Here is a 23244-nt window from a genome sequence, read left to right on the forward strand (position 1 = left end):
TATGAATGATCATGTAGTATCTGATGAACTAGTGTGGTTGCTGATACGTCTCCGTCGTATCTACTTTTTCAAACTCTTTTGCCCTTCTTTTGGACTCTAACTTGCATGATTTGAACGGAACTAACCCGGACTGGCGCTGTTTTCAGCAGAATTGCCATGGTGTTATTTTTGTGCAGAAATAAAAGTTCTCAGAATGACCTGAAAATTCACGGAGCTCATTTTTGGAATTAATAAAAAATATTGGCGAAAGAATCAACTGAAAGGGGCCCACACCCTGGCCACAAGGGTAGGGGCACGCCCTCTGTCCTTGTGGGCCCCCTGGACCTCCACCGACCTCAACTCCAACTCCATATATTCACGTTCTTGGAGAAAAAAACAGGAGAGCAGGATTCATCGCGTTTTATGATACGAAGCCGCCGCCAAGCCCTGTTCTTCCTCGAGAGGGCAGATCTGGAGTCGTGTTTAGCTCCAGAGAGGGGAATCCGTCGCCATCGTCATCATCAACCATCCTCCATCACCAATTCCATGATGCTCACCGATGTGCGTGAGTAATCCCATCGTAGGCTTGCTGGACCATGATGGGTTGGATGAGATTTACCATGTAATCGAGTTAGTTTTGTTAGGGTTTGATCCCTAGTATCCACTATGTTCTAAGATTGATGTTGCTATGACTTTGCTATGCGTAATGCTTGTCTCTAGGGCCCAAGTGCCATGATTTCAGATCTGAACCTGTTATGTTTTCATGAATATATTTGTGTTCTTGATCCTATCTTGCAAGTTATAGTCCAGAAGAAGGGCAAAAGATGTGCTATGATCCGGCAACTCCGGAGTGACAATAGTTGGGACACTTCCCGGTGATGAACGTAGTTTGAGGAGTTCATGTATTCACTAAGCACTAATGCTTCGGTCCGGCACTCTATTAATAGGAGGCCTTAATATGCCTTAGTTTCCAATAGGACCCCACAACCACGGGAGGGTAGGACAAAAAAAGTCATGCAAGTTCTTTTCCACAAGCACGCATGACTATATTCGGAATACATGCCTACATTATATTGATGAATTGGAACTAGTTCTGTGTCACCCTATGTTATAACTATTGCATGATGAATGCCATCTGACATAATTATCCATCATTGATCCATTGCCTACGAGTTCATTTCATATTGATCTTTGCTTAGTTACTTTTTTGTTGCCACTGTTACGATTCCTACAAAACTACTACTGTTACTTCTGCCACCGTTACCGTTACTTCCATACTACTTCACTATTAAATATTTTGCTGCAGATATTAAATCTATTAGGTGTGGTTGAATTGATAACTCAGCTGCTGATACTTGAGAGTATTCTTTGGCTCCCCTTGTGTCGAAACAATAAATTTGGGTTGAATACTCTACCCTCGAAAACTGTTGCAATCCCCTATACTTGTGGGTTATCAAGACCTTTTTCTGGCGTTGTTGCCGGGGAGCATAGCTCTATTATTTGAGTCACTTGGGATTTATATCTGTTGATCACTATGAGGAATTTGAAAGACAACAAAACCAAGATCTATCCCTCAACTACGAGGGGAGGTAAGGAACTGCCATCTAGCTCTGCACTTGATTTTCCTTCTGTTTTGAGTAAACTTGCAACACCTACACCGGCCATTGATTCCAATATGTCGCATGTTATTGATGATGCCACTTCTTCTATGCATGATGCTTATGATGAAACTACTTCTCTGCTTTATAATACTGTGCCACTAGGTGAATTTCTTGATGAACAACTTGCTAGGGTTAGAGAGAATGAAATTACTAAAATTGATGGTATTTTTTAAACTGGAGATTATGATTCTCCCCCTAGATATGAATTACATGTTGTACCTGAGGGTTATGTTATGGATGAAGAAACTACTAGAGACTTCTTTGCTTGCAATGATAGAGAAGATCTTAAGAAACTGTTAGCTAAGCTGAAAGAAAAATCCTTGAATCCTAGAATGAAATATGATCCTAATTTTCTACTTCACCTATCTTTGTTACTGATAAGGATTATGAATTCTCTATCGATCCTGAGTTAATTACTTTGGTTGAATCTGATCCTTTCTATGGTTATGAATCTGAAACTGTTGTGGCACATCTTAATAAATTGAATGATATAGCCACCCTATTTGCTCATGGTGAAAAAATTCGCTATTACTATATTCTCAAATTGTTTCCTTTCTCATTAAAGGGTGATGCTAAGTTATGGTTTAATTCTCTTGCTCCTAGCTATGTGCGTAGTCCCCAGGATATGATTTACTACTTCTCTGCAAAATATTTCCCCGCTCATAAGAAACAAGTTGCTTTAAAGGAAATATTTAATTTTGTGCAAATTGAAGAAGAGAGCCTCCCACAGGCTTGGGGGAGGCTTCTCCAATTACTTAATGCTTTGCCTGATCATCCTCTCAAGAAAAATGAAATAATTGATATCTTTTATAATGGACTAATTAATGCTTCCAGAGACCACTGATACGTCTCCAATGTATCTAAAATTTCTGATTGTTCCATGCTATTATATTATCTGTTTTGGATGTTTAATGGGCTTTATTATGTACTTTTATATTATTTTTGGGACTAACCTATTAACCGAAGGCCCAGTGCAAATTGTTGTTTTTTTGCCTATTTTAGTGTTTCATAGAAAAGGAATATCAAATGGAATCCAAACGGAATGAAACCTTCACGAGGATCTTTTTTGGAACAAACGCAATCCAGGAGACTTGGAGTGGAGGTCAAGGAAGCAACGAGGCGGCCACGAGGTGTAAGTGCATCTAGTGCCCCTTAGTGATTTTGGTGTATTGAAGACTTATAGGTTAAGGGACTAATGCGTTTGTGAGTGTACACAGGTCTATAAGTCTATGAGGAGTTTGATATTTACAGGAAAAGTCGACCCCTAAAAATGAATATCTTCGACTGAAGATTTTGGTATTTCTGAAGACTTTCATGAAGACTTTGAAAGTGAAGAAATTGGTGTGTCCGTGAAGACTTGATATTCATGCGAGGAATATGAAGCTTGAAGACTTTCATTTTCATAGTTTTGTTTTTCTCTTTCTTGAGTCATAGGAAACACCATACTGTTAAAGGGGGTCGAGGAAATACTAAGGAAAAATTTCCATGTGATGCTCAACTCAAAATCCTACACCTACCAATCCCTTCGAGTGAAGCCATTGGAAATCTCATATAGTTCAGTCAATTTCTTCAGTGACAGAGACGAAGTTCTTCTGGTCTCTGAGGAATTTGTCCTGACTGAGGAGTTAGGAATTCGCCAGTGTGGATTGCCTACACAGTGAGGAACATGATAGCCCTGAGGATTTTACTACTCAAAATTCCGACCGTTGTTGTGCTATGCGCCAGCTGTCCCAAAATATCTATCCACCTAACGGTCATATCATTGAAGGGCATTTATGTCTTATCATGTCGGGCTGCTCCCTAGGCTATAAATAGCCACCCCTACAACCACTAGCTGGTTGGCTGCTCCGAGAGAAACTGACACTTGTCATTTGAGAGCAACCCATCCTTTGAGGACTTTGAGAGAAAATCATCAAGTGAGGAAAAACCAAAAACCCAAAACCCAAACACCTACAAACCCCAAGTGATTGAGCATCACTGAAGAGATTGATCCTGCGTGGATCCGACGCTTATTACCTTTGAAGACTGTGCTTCTTCCAGACGGTTAGGCGTCATGGTCTAGAGCATCCAAGAGGAATTGTGGATCGTCGAGTGACCAAGTTTGTGAAGGTTTGGAAGCCACCTGAAGACTTACCATGAGTGATTGGACGAGGTCTGTGTGACCTTAGTTCAAGGAGAATACGGTGAGGACTGGGTGTCCTGAGCTGCGTGTTCAGGACTGGGTGTCCGGGACTGTGTGTCCTCGAGTTTAAATACTCAGCCGCTCCAACCAGACGTACAACTGAGACAGCAGTTGGAACTGGTCTACCAAATCATTGTCTTCACCAAGCTTACTGGTTCTATTTCCTCAACTCTTTCATTTCCTCATAACTGTGTTGTGTGTTTGTTCATATCTCTGTTTGAAGACTTTGACTGAAGACTTTCTCAATTTCCTCAGTTCAATTTCTTCAGTCTGTTTGTCTTCATCCTGTGTTATCCTGTGATTACACTTCCTGTACTCTGTGCCTGTCTTCATTTCATCATGATGACTATGCTTGTATTATGTTATGCTTACTTTTGAGTACTCATTCCACTACTGGTAGTTCTTCGCTAAGGAATTTCCTCACCAGCAAATTCCTCAGTGAAGAATTTCAAAAAAATCGCCTATTCACCCCCCTCTAGTCGATATAACGCACTTTCAATTGGTATCAGAGCAAGGTACTCCCTTGTTTTGTGTGATTTTGGTTTAACCGCCTGGAGTTTTAGTTATGTCGACCGCAGGTATGATCAAGGTCTTTGCTGGGTGTCCTACCTTCGATGGGACGGACTACCCCTACTGGAAGAATAAGATGCGAATGCATCTTGAAGCAATCGATAACGATCTCTGGTATGTTGTGGAAAATGGTGTTCCCTCAGTCACACCTTCTCTGAATGCTGCTGATGTGAAGAGATTCAAGCAACTCGACTCTCAAGCGAAGAATATCATATGTGGCCATCTGAGCAAAGGACAGTATGGCAGAGTGAGTGCTTTGGAGACAGCGAAGCTTATCTGGGATAGGTTGTCCAAGGTGAATGAAGGAGTCTCAACTCAGCGTGACTCTCGAGTTGATGTTCTTCGCAATCTCTTTAACCGCTTCAAAAGACTCGACAATGAAAATGTTCAACAAACCTTCGATCGCCACACTGACATCTCAAATGAGCTTCAAGCACTTGGTGCCACTGACATCATCGACCATGAGGTGGTGAAGAAATTGCTGAGATTGCTTGATTCCTCATTTGACACTCTGGCATTGATGATACAAGAACGTGCTGATTACAAGTCACTTGATCCCACTGATATTCTCGAGAGGCTAAATACTCATGAGTTCCAACTTGCTGAAAAGAGAGATCTCTATGGTTCAAGCTATGGCAGATCACGTGCACTAAAGGCCAAGGTAGTATCTGAGTCCGAAGTTGAAGACTCTGATAGCAGTCTTGGTGATCCTGAAGAACCGAGCCATGATCTGGCTCTGCTCGTGAAGAAGTTCCAAAAGTTCTCAAGACGTGGTCGCCTTGGAAGACCCTCAAGGAGCAATGATTCCTCATCAAGTGACTACAAGAGGAGGCTCTGCACAAATGCAAGAAGCCTGTTCATTACATTCAAGACTGTCCTCAATGGGAAAAGGAATCAAAGAAGAAGAAATACTAGGATTACAGCTCTGATGATGCGAAGAAAAAGAAGAAATCCTCAAAATCGTCATCATCAAAATCCTCAAAGCCTTCATATCACAAGAAGAGCAGATCCAAGAAGGCCAGCGCATTCATTGGCAAGGAAATGGACTCTGAGGCTAAATCTGAAGAAGATGAGGAAGAGGAGTCATCTGAGGAGTCCGAATCCGGAGTGGCGAGCCTTGCTCTTGCTACTGCATTCGTCAACAAGTCTATCTTCAACACTGAAGAAAATGACCTCACCAACAAGGCTGATGAAGGCGATGATGACTACGTTCCCACCTATTGCTTCATGGCAAAGGGTGCCAAGGTACTCAAATATACCTCCTCTGAATCAAGTGAGAATGAATCTGATGAAAACCTTAAGCCCAGCTATTCTAAACTTGCTAAGATTGCTATAAAACAACAAAGGGCTTTAGAAAAGGTTCAAAACATGCTAAATAAAAGTGATGTTATGTTGGGTGAAGAAATGGATCGCACTGAAACTTTGACTGAAAATCTTCAGAGACTTCAGTCCAAGCTTGAAAAACTTCAAAGTCATCATAACACTCTCTTATCGGATCATGAGAAGCTTTCTTATGAATTTATTCAAAGAAAGAAAGACCTTGAGAAGCTAAGAGTGAGTTATGAAGATCTTTAGAAGGAGCGCGATTCATTACTTGTTCAATAAATCAGCGCATCTCACGTAGAATTTGTTCCTCCATGCTTGAAATGCATTGAACGTGAATCTGCTAATTCTTCACCTGAATGTTCAAATTCTGTTAATGTTTCAAATTCTTCACATGCGTCTGCTATCACTAATTCCTTATCTGAGGACATTGCCAGTATCACTGACGATGCAGGGCTGAAGGAATTGTACACGACAGGCATGTACAAAAGCCTTAAAGGGCATCAAGCTCTTTGTGATGTGCTTAAAAAGTAGATCCTCAACAGGAACCCTAGGAAAGAGGGTATCACCTTTGAGAAGAAACTCAATGCTGATGGTACATATTGGAAGCCTAAGCAGTACCCCAAAACTACATGGGTTGCTGCAAAGGGACCTCCAGTTGATCCATCTAACTTATCTGGATTTGCATGTGAATCTCCTCATTCTGATGATGAGTCAATTGACTCCAACTATAAACTGTTCAAAAATCAGAATGGTGAAGTATTTGCTAGATATGTTGGCACTAACTGCAGGAATGGCTCCCCGATGAAGAAAATCTGGGTTCCCAAAAGATGCCTTGAAAATCTTCAGGTGAATGTCATCATGACGCCACCTGTGAAGAATAGGAACCCCAGATCAAATTCCTCATATGGACCAAATTCCTCATATGGATCAAAGTCCTCATATGAACATCATCGTGCTAACCCGTCTGTTTCGCAGGGAAGATCTAAGGATTATGGATATGTGCATTATTCTTCAAATCATTATGTCCATAAGTCCTCGAAGAATTTCTCTACATACTCTTATGCTTACTCTAACCCCTATTATGTGAAACGAAATGGACTGGCTTCTATGCCATCCTTCTCGTATGGAGCTCGCAGAATGGTGAACTCTTTGCCACCCCTTCAGATGTGGGTGGTGAAGAAAAAGAACTAATCTCTTCTGCAGGGTCAGGTCTCCAGACGCACGTAATCGTCTGAAGAATTTGCTGGAGACCTGAGCATGCCTGATAGGACGCAGGCTAATCATGAAGAAATGAACTTTCATTTCTCACATCCTCATATTGCTTTATCAGTTCTTTTACTTGATGAAATTGATCTGATGAATTGATGTCATATTCTTCACTGATGAAGTATATGGGTTTGTAAGCTGCACTAATTCGTCTGCAGGATGATCAACCCAAAGCCACTGAGTGGGTCCTCGATAGTGGATGTACAAACCACATGACTGGTGACAAGAATCTATTGATGGATGCTCCATTATCTCCGTCGCATCTGAAGCATATCATCTTTGCTGACAAAGGAAAAAGTCAGGTATTGGGTCTAGGCTTTAGGAGAGGAGGCCTGTATATTGTTGATTTCTCTACAGGACCACAACCAGCCGTGTGCTTACTTGCAAAAGCTTCAGAAGGCTGGCTCTGGCATTGAATACTTGGTCATGCAGGCATGAGGAATTTGCACACGCTTGCGAAGAAGAAGCATGTCATTGGCATCGAGAATGTCAAATTCCTCAAGGATCACCTATGCGGAGCCTGTGAAGCTGGGAAGTTGACGAAGGCCAAGCATCCAGCAAAGACTATCATGACCACCACTCACCCGTTTGAATTGCTTCACATGGATCTCTTTGGTCCTAATCATTATTCTGCTATTTCAAATGAAGCATCTCAATATGGCTTTGTTATTGTTGATGATTATTCTCGCTACACATGGGTACACCTTGTTACTTACAAACATGAAGTGCAGGAAGTCTTCAAACGATTTTCCTCGAGGGCTTCAACCAACTTTGGTGTGAAGATCAAGCACATCAGAAGTGATAATGGCACTGAGTTCAAGAATTCTGGTCTCGATGACTATCTTGATGAACTTGGTATTACTCATGAGTTATCTGCTCCTTACACTCCTCAACAGAATGGCGTCGTGGAGCGCAAGAACAGGACTCTTGCTGAGATGGCTCGCACTATGCTTGATGAATACAAAACGCCTCGTCGTTTCTGGACTGAGGCAATTGATACTGCGTGCCACATCATCAACAGAGTATATCTTCACAAATTCTTCAAAAAGACTGCCTATGAACTCCTCACTGATAAGAAACCCAATGTAAGTTATTTCAAAGTCTTCGGTGCTAAATGTTGGATTAGAGATCCTCATCACAACTCAAAATTTGCACCGAAAGCACATGAAGGTTTTATGCTTGGTTACGGAAAGGACTCGCACACCTACAGAGTCTTCAACAACGTTCTTCACAAAGTTGTTGAAACTGTAGATGTGCGGTTCAATGAAACTAATGGCTCGCAAAGAGAGCACCTACCTACTGTGATAGATGAACCAGCACCTGAGGAAACTATCAAGTTCAAGGCTACCGAGTATGTCATTCCTACTGAAGAATCTGCTGAAGAATTCATTCCAGAACATGAAGAACGTCGGGCTAATGCACCTGAAGAAAATGCTGAAGAAAATGGTGCCGAAGGAAATGCTGATCAAATTCTTCAACGACAACCAGCTCATCCTCGCATTGCAAAAGAAGTGCAAGTTGAAAAGATCATCAATGACATCAAAGCGCCAGGTCCTCTCACACGCTCAAAAGCTTCACATTTGTCTAACTTTTGTGGGCACTATGCTTTTGTCTCTATTACAGAGCCCACTAAGGTAGATGAAGCATTTCTGGAGCCTGAGTGGATTCAGGCCATGCAAGAAGAATTACATCAGTTCGAGCTCAACAATGTCTGGGAACTGGTCAAACGTCCACATCCTCGCAAGCACAATATCATCGGCACAAAGTGGATCTACCGCAACAAGCAAGACGAAAATGGCCTTGTGGTGAGGAATAAGGCACGGCTTGTAGCTCAAGGCTACACACAGGTTGAAGGAATTGATTTCGATGAAACTTTTGCACCTGTTGCTAGACTTGAGGCTATTCGCATATTACTTGCTTATGCTAACCATCATGATATCACTTTATATCAAATGGATGTGAAAAGTGCATTCCTCAATGGTAAGCTTGAGGAAGAAGTATATGTTGCTCAACCTCCAGGTTTTGAAGATCCAAAGAATCCTGACAAAGTCTTCAGACTCAACAAGACCCTCTATGGCCTCAAGCAGGCCCCACGGTCTTGGTATGATACCTTGAAGGAACTCTTCATGAAGAAAGGCTTCAAACCCGGTTCACTCGACCCTACTCTTTTCACTAAATCTTATGGTGGTGAATTGTTTGTGTGCCAAATATAAGTTGATGATATTATCTTTGGCTGTACTGACCAATATTATAGTGATGAATTTGCATATATGATGAGTGAAGAATATCAAATGTCTAGGATGGGAGAGTTGAAATTCTTCTTAGGTCTTCAAATTCGTCAACAACGCAATGGCATATTCATATCTCAGGAGAAATACCTCAAGGATGTACTGAGGAAATTCGGCATGCAAGATTGCAAAGGCGTCAAAATTTCTATGCCCACAAATGGCCATCTGTGCACTGATGAAAATGGTATTGACTTCGATCATAAGGTATACCGCTCCATGATAGGTTCCTTATTGTACTTATGTGCATCTAGGCCAGATATAATGCTTAGTGTTTGCATATGTGCCCGATTTCAAGCTACACCGAAGGAATCACACCATAAGGCTGTGAAGCATATTCTTCGATATCTAGCTCACACACCAACACTTGGATTATGGTACCCCAAGGGCTCGGCTTTTGATCTCATTGGATATTCTGACTCTGACTATGCTGGTGATCGTGTGGACCGCAAGTCAACATCTGGTACATGTCATTTCCTCGGACGATCTTTGGTCTGTTGGTCCTTGAAGAAACAGAACTGCGTATCAGTATCTACTGCTGAAGCTGAGTACATTGCCGCGGGTTCTTGTTGTGCCCAATGCTATGGATGAAGCAAACTCTCAAGGACTACGGCATCAACATGAAGAATGTGCCTCTCTTCTGTGACAATGAGAGTGCCATCAAGATTGCTCACAACCCAGTTCAACACTCAAAGACAAAGCACATTCAGATTCGTCATCACTTTCTTCGTGATCATGTGTTGAAGGGCGACATTTCTATTGAGCATGTGAAGACTGAAGAACAGCTAGCTGATATCTTCACAAAGCCCTTGGATGAGAAGAGATTTAGCAAGTTGCGGTGTGAGCTAAATATCCTAGAATCTTCGAATGTTCTTTGAAAAGGACACTCATCCTAACACTTATGCAAAATTGATGACTTAGATGTGCAACACATGAAGAAATGTTTTTCTTCAATCAATGAAGAATAACACTCTTAGTATGAAGAAATTAATGAAGAATTTGATTCTCAGAACCCTATGATAATTGTACACGGTGTCTGAAATCATCATTCTTATACGGTAGGTCACGCCACCACCAAAAGTTGAAATTCCTCAAATTATTCATATTCTTCAACTTTGCATAGTCTTCACTTGTCCCGTCGTTTTTCTTCATTGGCTATATATATATATGAGTTTATGTCCTCTACAGCATTCACTTATTGCTATTTCTTCAAGTTGGTTTTCTGCTAAGTGAATGTGATCGGACCCTTCCCCTCTATGCTATACTCAACCCAATTTGTTCACAAAATCTTCATGTGCGTTCTATTTGAAACTCGTTCAAAATCTTCACTGTGTCCTTGTCAGCTGAAGAAATTGCGAACGGAACTTCAAAACCTATCTTATCGAAATTTTCAGCTTTGCCGCTCAAACCGTTCCGCATCCCATGATACACTTATCCACTCACCCACGATCTAACACGATCTCCACCTTTCACTCCGTGGGTGACACATGTCATGCGAATGAGAAGGGTTAGGGGCACGTTCGTCCAATTTCTTCAGGCGAGCAGTTTTTCACCGTGGCTATAAATACCCCTCCTTCCCTTCCTCACTTCTTTTACTCCGCTCGACCTCCCTCTCCAGCTCGAGCTTCTCAAACCCTAGCACCGCCGCTACTTCATCGCTGCCGGTGAGGAAGAGCTTCACTGCCTCGACCTCGTCGCCGACATACTCGCGCCGACCGCGGAAATCTTCACTCTGCCATCGCCGTAGCCGTCTTCCTCCGCCAAGTTAGGGCGTGGAAGATCTGCACAGACGAACTTCACATCTCCTCACTCCAGTTCGTCGTGTTCTTCGTCCAGGGTAATTAAAAGTTACTTTTACTACCCTCGTTGATTCGAATGATTATCTTCAAAATCTTCAAAGGTGTTTTTCTTCATAGATTCACACACTAAACACCTCACAAGTCATCTGTTCTTGACTCGTTTCTCTAAGCCATGTTGTTTCTTCAAGATTCCTCAAATGTGTGGATTTTTAATCTACACATCTCTGGAACCTAAGACAAAGAATGCTTAGTGAAATTCTTCAAGACCCATCTGCTCAAATTCCTCAAACTTGTTCTTTTTACAAAACCTTCTGAGAACGCATATGACCTCTCCAAATTCCTCGCAACTATACTCTGTTCACAGGTACACATGTCAGCTGCTGAATCACTAGGTTCTCATCAACTTAACTCATTTGCAGCGTTCCTCGAAGAAAAGTTGCATACTTCTTCAGAGAATTCAATTGTTCAAATTCCTCAACTGTAGAAAATGGCTGATGGTAAGAAGCCACAGAAGGGAGGAAAGAGGCCTGAGGTAAATACAACGTTTGAGATCCCTGATGACATATATGCTGGGTACTGCACACCTACTGAGGAAACCAAGAATGAGCGCAAAGTGCGCAAACAGAGGATAGAGAGGAGATGGGCAAGAGAATGGAGGGAGTACAGATATGTCACTCCTAAGTACATGAAGAAATTCGCACTCAATCCTCCATGCCCAAGAGCTCCATTGGCACCTAGCCAAATCGCTGATCCCACCAGCCTCAAGCGCGGTGATGACTATCCTGATGAATGGGCCAAGCGCCAAGCCAAGCTGGCTAAGCAAGCCGGAGAAGCAGTGAGGAAATTCAATGAAGACTCTGCTGCTGCTGCCTCTGCTGAGGCCTCTGCTGTCAAGCCAAAGCAGGCTATGTCTAAGAAGCCTGCGCGCAGGCCAAGTTCCTCAGCAATGCCCTCACGGCCAGAATCCTCAAAGCCCTCACGACAAATTCCTCATGCTGCTCCTGTTCCTCCAAAGTCCTCAGCTCCTCCGCCAAAGCCTTCAGCTGTTCCAACTAAATCGTCAGCACCTGTGCATCTCGCCTCGTGCCAAAGGACTGCCGGCCTCTCCATTGCCTCAGGTATCTCAGCTAGTTCCTCAGCTGGCCCCTCACTGCTGAAGACAAAGGCCACTGCTGGACGAGGTCCTCGCCCAAGTCCTCAAAAGAAACAAGTCGCTTTCCAAGTACCGTCTGAAGAAGACGAAGCTAATGATGATGAACTTGCAGAAATCATCAGAGACAGGCAAGTCAGGGCCGCTAGAGCCAAAGGATCAGAGGTGCCACTACTTTTGGATCCCAAGCTGATCCTCGACTACATTGATGATTGGCACAAGGACCCCAACACTCCCTTGCCTGACTTCAAGCTGACTCCTGGCCAGAGTCACATGCCGACCCACTTCATTCAAGAAGAAAAGTGGAAATTTGAGAAGGCCAGGCAGATCAAGAAAGCACAGTACAAGAAAGAGCGCTATCTGAAGAAAAACGTTGTCTCTATGACAACTGAAGAACTTGTCACTATTCAGACTGAGATTAAGAAACTCAGTGATGACTTTGACGCATATCGCGCTGATTGGCTTGGAGCCAAGGTTCGTTTTGTGAAACTTGCGGATAACTTCACTTCCAATGTTGCAGCCCCAACACAACATGAAATTCCTCAGGCTGAAGCATCCGCTCAGCCTACTGAAGAAAATGCCAGCACCGCTGATGACAATCAGGCTGCTGAAGAAAATGTGAGTTCCAGGGCTGATGACTGCATTCCAGCCGCTGAAGAAATTGCCAGGGCACCCACTAGTGGTGCGCCTGAAGAAACTGAAGAACTTAGGGCAACTACATCAGTTGTGCCTGAAGAAAATCAACCAGATTCCTCAGCTGCTCCTGCACCAACTTCAACTCCAATCCTTCCATCTGCATCAGATGTGAAGAAGACCAAGGCTGCAGAGCGTGCTGCAGTGAAGAAAGGAAAGCATCAGTTGCTTCATATTCTTCAGCTCCGAAGAAAATGAAGCATATGACAAGTTCATTTGCAAATCCGATTGATGCTGTTCCCATCTCAACCAGGCCATCAAAGGACCTTGTTGCTTTTGATGAAGAATATGTGATCCCCAGTGGATCTGATGAAGAAACTCCTTCTGCTGCTTCGTCTGAACCATTGGATGAAGAAATTGAAGTGGATGCGATCCCTTCAACACCTATCATCTCCTTGCCTATGCCTCAGTTCACAGCTAAAGAGGCTGGCGTTGAAGAAATGGAAGATGAAGATGTGGACATTGGCTGCTCCACACCCGTAATCAGTGATGAATTCTGGGAAAGTCAGCATCCAAACTCTCCAATGTTCACCCCTCTATAGCAAATTCCTCAGTCCCCCACACAACCTGTTCACATGGGCTCTGAAGAAACTCATCCCACTACATCTGTCCATGAGGAAATTCCAGCCACTAGCGCTGAAGAAACTACTGCTGCTGAACAACCAATGATGCAGACTGCCACTGAGGAGGAACCAGAAATTCCTCAGCCTGAAGAACCTGCGATTGAGATTCCTGAGGTCGTGATGCAACTCACTGACACTCCTCTGCCGAAGCCAAAGGATCCATTCTCACACAAGAAAAAGTTCAAGGCTGATGATTTCTTCGGTGAGCACGTATTCTTCGAAGATTACAATCCATATGACTCTGCTCGCATTAGGAAGAGGCGTTTCTGGGCTGCTAGTCAAGCCAATTTCTATTCCTCAGTGCTGTTCAACAAGGAGAAGATCTTCTACCATGAGCATATTCCTCACGTGGATATGGAATCTCTGCCGTGCTTCGCACCAGTCCTCAGTGTTCTCCATGATGCTGGACTGCTAAACTTTTGCTCTGACATCTGTGATTGGAATGAAGAACTGATTCTTCAATTCTATGCAACGCTGCACATCACCGGAGATGCTGAAGATGTGAATTCATGGGTGCTGGACTGGATGTCTGAAAACACTCACTACACTGCACCAGCCTCTGAATTGCTTCGTGCTCTACCACTCAGTCCTCCCCTTGAAGAAGCTTGCTGCATCTACAGTGAACCTGAGCTCACACATCATTACATGCAGGTGCTGATGAAACCTTTGAAGCCAGGTCAAGCACCAAGAACCAAATTCCTCGTGAAGGAATTGCTGTACGTGCCCAGAACTGTCTATCGTATTCTTACGAGGACAATCAGTCCCATCAAAGGCCACGACTCATCTGATGAGGAAATTGTTGGCATCATGAAGAATCTGGTATTCAACATCGTTCATGGCATTCCTGTCAATTATCACGATTTCTTCATGAGGACTATGGCCAATGTTGCACTGTCTCGGTTTGAGCTGAAGCCTTATGCACCTTGGATTATGAGATTCCTCAGGACAAGGTCTTCACTCAACTACAAAGCTGATTTCCAGAATCACCTCAGCTACTTGCCCCCAATTGAAGTCCTCAAGCAGACATATTCCTCAGTTGATGGAAAGGGCAAGGCACCAGCTGTAATAGATGAAGGCATTCGTCCATTGGATGGTCAGTTTCGCAAAGCTGCATCTTATTCCACCAATGATGACTCTGCCACACATGACTCTGCCAATGCACCTAAGTCCACTCCTCAAGCCATTGCTCCGCGCGTGATGATTGACCGTGAACTTCTGCTTAGTCTTCACCAGAAGGTGGATCGAAATCACAAATGGGTTAAGCATCAGTTTGGTTCACTTCTTCACAACATGACTGCCACACACAATGCAGTGAAGAAAAACCACTACTACCTCCATCAAGTCTTCGGTCGCACCTGGGCAATCCTGTCACATGTGTATGGTGAAGAAGATCTGAAGAACATGGGTCTCAAAGAAGATTTTGACTAGTCTGCACCTCCACCGAAGAAATTCAAGAAGGTCCATGTTCCTTCTCTGGTGGCCAGCTCATATTCTTCATCGTGCGACACTGATGAACATGAAGATTTGGACGACACTGCGGCAGGACCTACATCAACAAACGACCCCAACAACGCTGGCGCTCCTTCTTCAACATGATTATCTTCAGGGGCGTTAGTCCTCATTTTCGATCCTTTTGGTCATTCGATGACAAAGGGGGAGAAATATGAGTTAGTCTTCAAGCGGGTCTACTATATGGGCGTTTTTTTTGCTAAGTTACAACTCTCGTTCTTCTGAAACTTTATTGGATCGAGTTGTAATCTTAAACCCGATGGTGCTCTGATACTTTTGATGCACTGTGCTCTGATACTTTTGATGCACTATTCTTCATGTTTATTCCTCGTTAATATTATTGCACACATGCTGAATTTCATCATGCATTTAAAATTCTTCATATTATATGTTAAATGTGTGTATGAATTACAAGATATAGGGGGAGATCTCCATGATTCAACTCTTCAAGTGTGCATTACTTCAAAAGCAAATTCCTCACTATGCACATCTTCAGGGGGAGTTCTTCTATATCTTGCAATCAAATTCCTCAATATCAATAGTTACACTTCATATGTTTATCCCCGTTGAAAACTTAACCTATATTGTCATCAATCACCAAAAAGGGGGAGATTGTAAGTGCATCTAGTGCCCCTTAGTGATTTTGGTGTATTGAAGACTTATAGGTTAAGGGACTAATGCGTTTGTGAGTGTACACAGGTCTATAAGTCTATGAGGAGTTTGATATTTACAGGAAAAGTCGACCCCTAGAAATGAATATCTTCGACTGAAGATTTTGGTATTTCTGAAGACTTTCATGAAGACTTTGAAAGTGAAGAAATTGGTGTGTCCGTGAAGACTTGATATTCATGTGAGGAATATGAAGCTTGAAGACTTTCGTTTTAATAGTTTTGTTTTTCTCTTTCTTGAGTCATAGGAAACACCGTACTGTTGAAGGGGGTCGAGGAAATACTAAGGAAAAATTTCCATGTGATGCTCAACTCAAAATCCTACACCTACCAATCCCTTCGAGTGAAGCCATTGGAAATCTCATACAGTTCAGTCAATTTCTTCAGTGACAGAGACGAAGTTCTTCTGGTGTCTGAGGAATTTGTCCTGACTGAGGAGTTAGGAATTCGCCTGTGCGGATTGCCTACACAGTGAGGAACATGATAGCCCTGAGGATTTTACTACTCAAAATTCCGACCGTTGCTGTGCTATGCGCCAGCTGTCCCAAAATATCTATCCACCTAATGGTCATATCATTGAAGGGCATTTATGTCTTATCATGTCGGGCTGCTCCCTAGGCTATAAATAGCCGCCCCCTACAACCACTAGCTGGTTGGCTGCTCCGAGAGAAACTGACACTTGTCATTTGAGAGCAACCCATCCTCTGAGGACTTTGAGCGAAAATCATCAACTGAGGAAAAACCAAAAACCAAAAACCCAAACACCTACAAACCCCAAGTGATTGAGCATCACTGAAGAGATTGATCCTGCGTGGATCCGATGCTTGTTACCTTTGAAGACTGTGCTTCTTGCAGACGGTTAGGCGTCATGGTCTAGAGCATCCAAGAGGAATTGTGGATCACCGAGTGACCAAGTTTGTGAAGGTTTGGAAGTCGCCTGAAGACTTACCACGAGTGATTGGACGAGGTCTGTGTGACCTTAGTTCAAGGAGAATACGGTGAGGACTGGGTGTCCTGAGCTGCATGTTCAGGACTGGGTGTCCGGGACTGTGTGTCCTCAAGTTTAAATACTCAGCCGCTCCAACCAGACGTACAACTGAGACAGCAGTTGGAACTGGTCTACCAAATCATTGTCTTCACCAAGCTTACTGGTTCTATTTCCTCAACTCTTTCATTTCCTCATAACTGTATTGTGTGTTTGTTCATATCTGTGTTTGAAGACTTTGACTGAAGACTTTCTCAATTTCCTTAGTTCAATTTCTTCAGTCTGTTTGTCTTCATCCTGTGTTATCCTGTGATTACGCTTCCTATACTCTGTGCCTGTCTTCATTTCATCATGATGACTATGCTTGTATTATGTCATGCTTACTTTTGAGTACTCATTCCGCTGCTGGTAGTTCTTCGCTAAAGAATTTCCTCACCAGCAAATTCCTGAGTGAAGAATTTCATAAAAATCGCCTATTCACCCCCCTCTAGTCGATATAACGCACTTTCACGAGGTAGGGCGGCGCGCCCCCACCCTCATGGGCCCCTCGTAGCTCCACTGTCGGCATTATGGGAACGGGGGTCCCCAGACTTGCCTGCCTGTAGCCCACGGCGTGGCTCTGTGAGCGGGCCCGTACGGCCCATCTTCACCAGTAAGGACTCAAGACCCTCGCGAGGGGCCAAGCCTCGCGAGGCGAGCGACACAAGACCTCCTCAGGAGCGGCCTCACCAGGCTAGCTCGCGAGGGGCAGAGAGTTCAAGGCCAGGCGAACCTCGCGAGGTTCTAGTGACGGGAGCCATGACGACCAAGGCCAGGCGGGCACCAGCACGCACAGTGTTCTTGTTTCCTCTTCGTTGCTAAGGAAGCAGGTGCAGGCGCGGAGTACCGAGGCGTCAAGCAAAGGTTTCCATATCGATGCAACGAGACCAAGACCAGAAGGACGGCAAGACGGAGGTCACCGTGGAGCCCAAGACATCGTCACCACCAGAGCCTTTTGCAGGCGAAGACTGCTTTTGTCAGGATAAGCTGTACTCGTTGTCCCCTTTCGAATTGGCCGTTGTTGGCTCCCTTCCCACTCAATATTTGGGGAGAGGACCAGGGCCTCTATAAATAGGACTAGCCACCACCATAGCCAAAAAGGTCAGATCGAGAGGGACCAGAACAACCACAAGTTCGCCAAGCACAAGAACACCTCTCCTCAGGAGGCTGTTCTTCCCCTTGTACTATTCATCCTCAGCCCAAGAGGCAATCGACCACACCACACTGGAGTAGGGTATTACACCACAACGGTGGCCCGAACCAGTATAAATCTTGTGTCCTTTGTGTTGCGAGTTCATCGAGTTAGTTCATAAGATCTTAGCTAAGCTAGGACGTGGATCGGTAGGGGGGAGATCTTCGCGTGCACCCCAGTGTTCGAACCTTGAGGGTTTTGCCGGAACACGTGATCCGACATTTGGTGCGCCAGGTATGGGGTGCGCCGAAGTTTTCTTTCGTCGATTTGCGCTCCACCATCTTCGCGCCCATTCTCCATGGTTGGCGCCGCCCCACCGGCCGGATCTACGGGTGCTCACAGTGGCGCTCGGGGGCTCCGAGCCCTTGCTCCCACCCTGCGGCAGGTGAAGTGGCCACCCAAGTTCAAGCCGGAGATGCCGCCGCGCTACGACGGCGCGGCGGACCCATCAGCTTTCCTGCTGGCGTATGAGGAAGCCGTCCTTAAGGCCGAGGGCGATGACAAGGTCATGGCCAACTGGCTTCCCATGGCCCTCACTGGCGCACCACGCGCCTGGCTGCTCAACCTCCCCGGATCCATGGTGGCGTCCTGGGAGGAATTGCGCGGCCTCTTCGTTGCGCGCTATGGGGCACCGGCGCACCATGCGGTTGCGGCCCTCCTCGGCGGCTCGCAAGCACCACCCTCAGACCGTCACGTCAAGCCGTTCTTTCGCCAGATCGGCGCCACTTCCAAGCGCCTAGGGGCTCCGCCGGGCTGGGCCGCTCCTGAGGCTGACCTCACCTTCGACTCAGGGGATCATCCTGCCTCCACCGTCGGCTTGGGTGCGCTCCTGATGCTTTGCACACCCACCATCTGCCACGTATCCATCACCAAGACGCTCGTCGATGGCGGCGCCGACCTCAACGTGCTCTCCGTCGAGGCCTTCAGCCTTCTTCACGTACCGCTCGAGCGGCTCTGCCCTAGCAGGCCTTTCTCGAGGGGTCGGTGGAGGCTCCGCCCGCTCCCTGGGGTAGATCCGCCTCCCCGTGACCTTAGGCACGCGCGACAACTACCGCATCGAGCTCATCGACTTCGACATCGCCCACATTGGCCTTCCGTACAACGCCATCCTCGGGTACCCAGCTCTAGCCCAGTTCATGGTAGCGACCCATCCGGATTACAACCTCATGAAGATGCCGGGGAGCAAGGGTGTCGTCACCATCAAGGGGGACACCAAGGAAGCCTTGATAACGCTCAAGCTCTCCCTCAAGACCGCCGTAGCAGCGCAGCCCTCCGACTCGAACACCTCCAAGGCCAAGGGAGCCGCACCAACCAAGAAGAAGCAGTTTTTCACTCAGGACAAGGCAGAAACCAAGCGAGTGCCGGTCGAGGAGGACGGGTCCTCAGGAGCGACCTTTACCATAGGCGCCAACCTCGAGCCCGATCAGGAGGAGGCGTTGGTGAGGTTCTTGCATGCAAACAAGGAAGTGTTCGCTTGGGAGCCCGATCAGCTAGTGGGGGTCCCAAGAGAGGTGATAGAGCACCACCTGAAGGTGTGCCCCAACGTACGCCCCGTGAAGCAGAAGGCGAGGCGGCAGTCCACGGAGAAGCAAGATTTCATCGTCCAAGAAACCCGCAAGCTGGAGGCTGCGGGTGTCATTCGCGAGGTTTGGTACCCAGAGTGGCTGGCGAACCCCGTCATCGTCCCCAAGAAAGGTGGGAAGGAGCGGATGTGCGTCGACTTCACCAACCTCAACAAGGCCTGCCCCCAAGATCCGTTCCCGCTTCCGCGCATCGACCAGATCGTTGACTCCACTGCCGAGTGCGACTTGCTGTGCTTCCTGGATGCGTTCTCAGGATATCACCAGATCAAGATGGCGGTAGAAGATATGGAGAAGACGGCCTTCCTGACTCCGTGTGGGATGTACTGCTACACTTGCATGTGTTTCAGACTGCGCAATGCAGGCGCAACCTTCCAGCGGCTCATGCACATCGCCTTGTGTCGACAGCTCGGGAGGAACGCTGAAGCCTACGTCGACGACATCGTGGTGAAGTCTCGGGAGGCGTGGACCTTGATCCAAGACCTGGAGGAGACCTTTGAAAGCCTCCACCAGGTGGACTTGCGGCTCAACCCGGAGAAGTGCGTGTTTGGCATCCCTTCCGGCAAACTGCTGGGCTTCCTTGTGTCCCACAGGGGGATCGAGGCCAACCCACAGAAGGTCAAGGCCATTGAAGACATGAGTCCACCGCAAACCCTCAAGGAAATGCAGAAGCTTGCTGGACGGGTGACTACGTTGGTACGCTTTATTTCCAAGCTGGGAGAGCGAGCCCTACCCTTCTTCAAGCTGATGAAGAAGAAGGGCCCGTTCGAGTGGACCCTGGAGGCGGACCGAGCATTTCAAGACCTCAAGAGATACCTGACTAGCCCCCCCCAGTGATGGTGGCGCCGCGGCCTCTCGAGCCCCTAGTGCTCTATCTTGCCGCCACTCGGTACTCCGCCAGTGCGGCCCTAGTAGCGTTCGGGAAGAACACCAAGCCAAGTGCGCGTCACATCGAGCCACACCCCCAGTAGAGGCTACGCGAGACCGGGAGGGCGCCACAAGGGCCGCCGCAACAGTAGAAGAAGAACAAGCTTAGCAGGACGACTCTCTCGAACCCCCAAAGTCCTCGACAAGCGATCAAGCGTCGGGGGCTCCACCACCTCAGGAGGCGCCCCAGCTTCCAGAAGATGCAAGCCTCATCAGCACGCCTACCCTTGTCGAGAACCTGGTATACTTCGTCAGCATGGTGTTACGGGATGCAAGAGCACGGTACCCCATGCCTCAGAAGCTCCTGCTCGCGCTTCTGGTGGCCTCACGAAAGCTATGGCACTACTTTCAAGGCCACCCCATCAAGGTCGTCTCAGCCTACCCATTGGAGAGAGTGCTCAGGAGCCCCAACTCTGCTGGAAGGGTCGCTGAGTGGAACATCGAGTTGCAAGTATTCCAATTGGAGTTCAGCACTACCAGGGTCATCAAGGGAGCCGCGCTTGCTGATTTCGTGGCAGAATGGATAGACGCCCCGATGCTTGAAGTAGGCGAAGACCGGTCCCTCTTGCCGGGAAGCGAGGCACTCGACGGCTGGGTTATGTATTTCAATGGTGCCTTCGTGCGCCAGGGCGCGGGGGCTGGAGCAGTGCTCATCTCGCCCACTCAGGACAAGCTCTACTATGCCATGCAGCTCTGCTTCCAGCAGGGCGAGAAGGTCTCCAACAACATTGCAGAATACGAAGGCCTCATAGCCGGCCTGAAGGCTGCAGTGGCACTGGGGGTAAAGTGCCTCACCGTCAGGGGCGACTCGCAGCTCCTCGCCAACTTCTCCAACAAGATTTACGAGCCAAGGGACGAACACATGGAAGCATACCTTGCGGAGGTGCGCAAGATGGAGAGATAATTCCAGGGCCTGGAGTTGCAGCACGTGCCTCGTGGCACCAACAAGGAAGCTGACGACATCGCCAGAAGAGCGTCCAAGCGACAGCCCCAAGAGCCTGGCGTCTTCGAGGAGCAGCTCTTCAAGCCATCAGCAACGCCACCGCTTTCAAGAACAGCTCAGCCTGGGGAGGAACTCCTGCAGCCTCCTGCAACAGGAGCCCCGGCCCATGGCCCGACCTCGGGAGCGTGCCTACTCTTGGCGCTCGAGCCCTAGGAGGGATGCTAGACCAAGGAATTTAAGGAATACCTGATGCAAGGGACGTTGCCGGAGAAGGAGGAGGACGCGGAGCGTGTGGCCCGGCAGGCCACAACATACTGCATCCAGGACGGTGAGTTATACAGGAAGCAGCCAAATGACGTTTGACTGTGTTGTATCTCCAGGGAGCAGAGGAAAGAGCTGATAGCCGACATACACGGCGGGGACTGTGGGCACCATTCGTCATCGAGAACCCTCGTCCGCAAGGCATTCCGCAGCGGATTCTACTGGCCTAAGGCACTCAATGACGCAGCTGAGCTGGTGAAGTCCTGCGAGTCCTGCCAATTCCACGCCAAGCAGATCCATCAGCCAGCTCAGGGCCTCCAAACCATTCCACTCTCGTGGCCGTTTGCAGTGTGGGGGATAGACATCCTGGGCCCATTCCCTCGGGCGGAGGTTGAAGTCGTCCGCACCATCCCAGCTGGCTCTGCGTTCAAGTTCATCAAGGGCCTCGTGAGCCATTTTGGGGTCCCCAACCGCATCATCACGAATAATGGCTCGCAGTTCACTAGTAGTCTCTTCAAATCATATTGTGCTAACCTTGGAACGCAGATCTGCTACGCTTCGGTAGCGCACTCCAGGAGCAATGGCCAGGCCGAACGTGCCAATGCGGGGGTCCTTAGGGGCCTCAAGACCAGGACCTTCAAGAAGAAGCTCGAGGCCTGCGGTAGAGGCTGGCACGATGAGCTCTAGTCCATGCTCTGGTCCATCTGCTCCACCGCCACCAAGCCGACGGGCGAGACCCCGTTCTTCTTCCTCGTCTACGGAGCGGAAGTAGTCCTCCCTCACGAGGTCAGGCATCGCTCCGCACGGGTCCTGGCATTTGATGAAACGCAGCAGGATGCCCGGCAGGGGATGGACCTCGTGCTGGGGGAGGAAAGTCGTCGCGAAGCAGCACTACGTGCGGCAAGATACCAGCAGGCGCTGCGGCGGTACCACTATCACAGCGTCCGCTCCAGGACGCTCGAGGTGGGTGATCTCGTCCTGAGGCGGGTCCTCTCCAGGGAAGGGCTACATAAGCTCTCACCCATGTGGCAGGGCCCGTTCAAGGTCGTCCATGTCTCCAGGCCTGGCGCCACGTGCCTGGAAACACAGGACGGGGTACCCATCCAGAACGCCTGGAACATTCAGCACCTGCGAAGTTCTAGCCTTGAAGAAAGGCCCAACGCCTGTGAAGAAGGCCCGACGCCTGTGAAGAAAGGCCCAGCGCCTGTGAAGAAGGCCCAACGCATGTGAAGATCGCCGCCCATGACACTCTCATGTAATAACGAGTGGGGTTGTACATGCCCCGGAGTCTCAGGAGTGCCGCCCTTGGGCCTCGGGGGCTCCCTCCCACGTCTTAGTGGCAGCACTTAGCTCCGCGCTGGTGAGAAGATGTCGAGGACTAGACTAGGTGCCAGACACGGCTTTTCATTTGCTTTCCGAAGTTGGCTTGCCCCTCTTTAATTGAAATTTTCTTTCTGGTGTCTCTTGCTGGTCTCGCCCTTTCGCTTTCTGCCTCTGTTTCTGCCTTCATTTCTTTGGTCGGCCTGTGCTCTCTCTCGCGTTCCTCGCAAGGGGGCTGAACAGGTACCTTCATGAGCTTCCTTCTTCTGTTTTTCGTGAGGTACCC

Source organism: Triticum urartu, chromosome 5 (genome assembly GCF_003073215.2).
Source record: "Triticum urartu cultivar G1812 chromosome 5, Tu2.1, whole genome shotgun sequence".
Classification (NCBI taxonomy): Eukaryota; Viridiplantae; Streptophyta; class Magnoliopsida; order Poales; family Poaceae; genus Triticum; species Triticum urartu.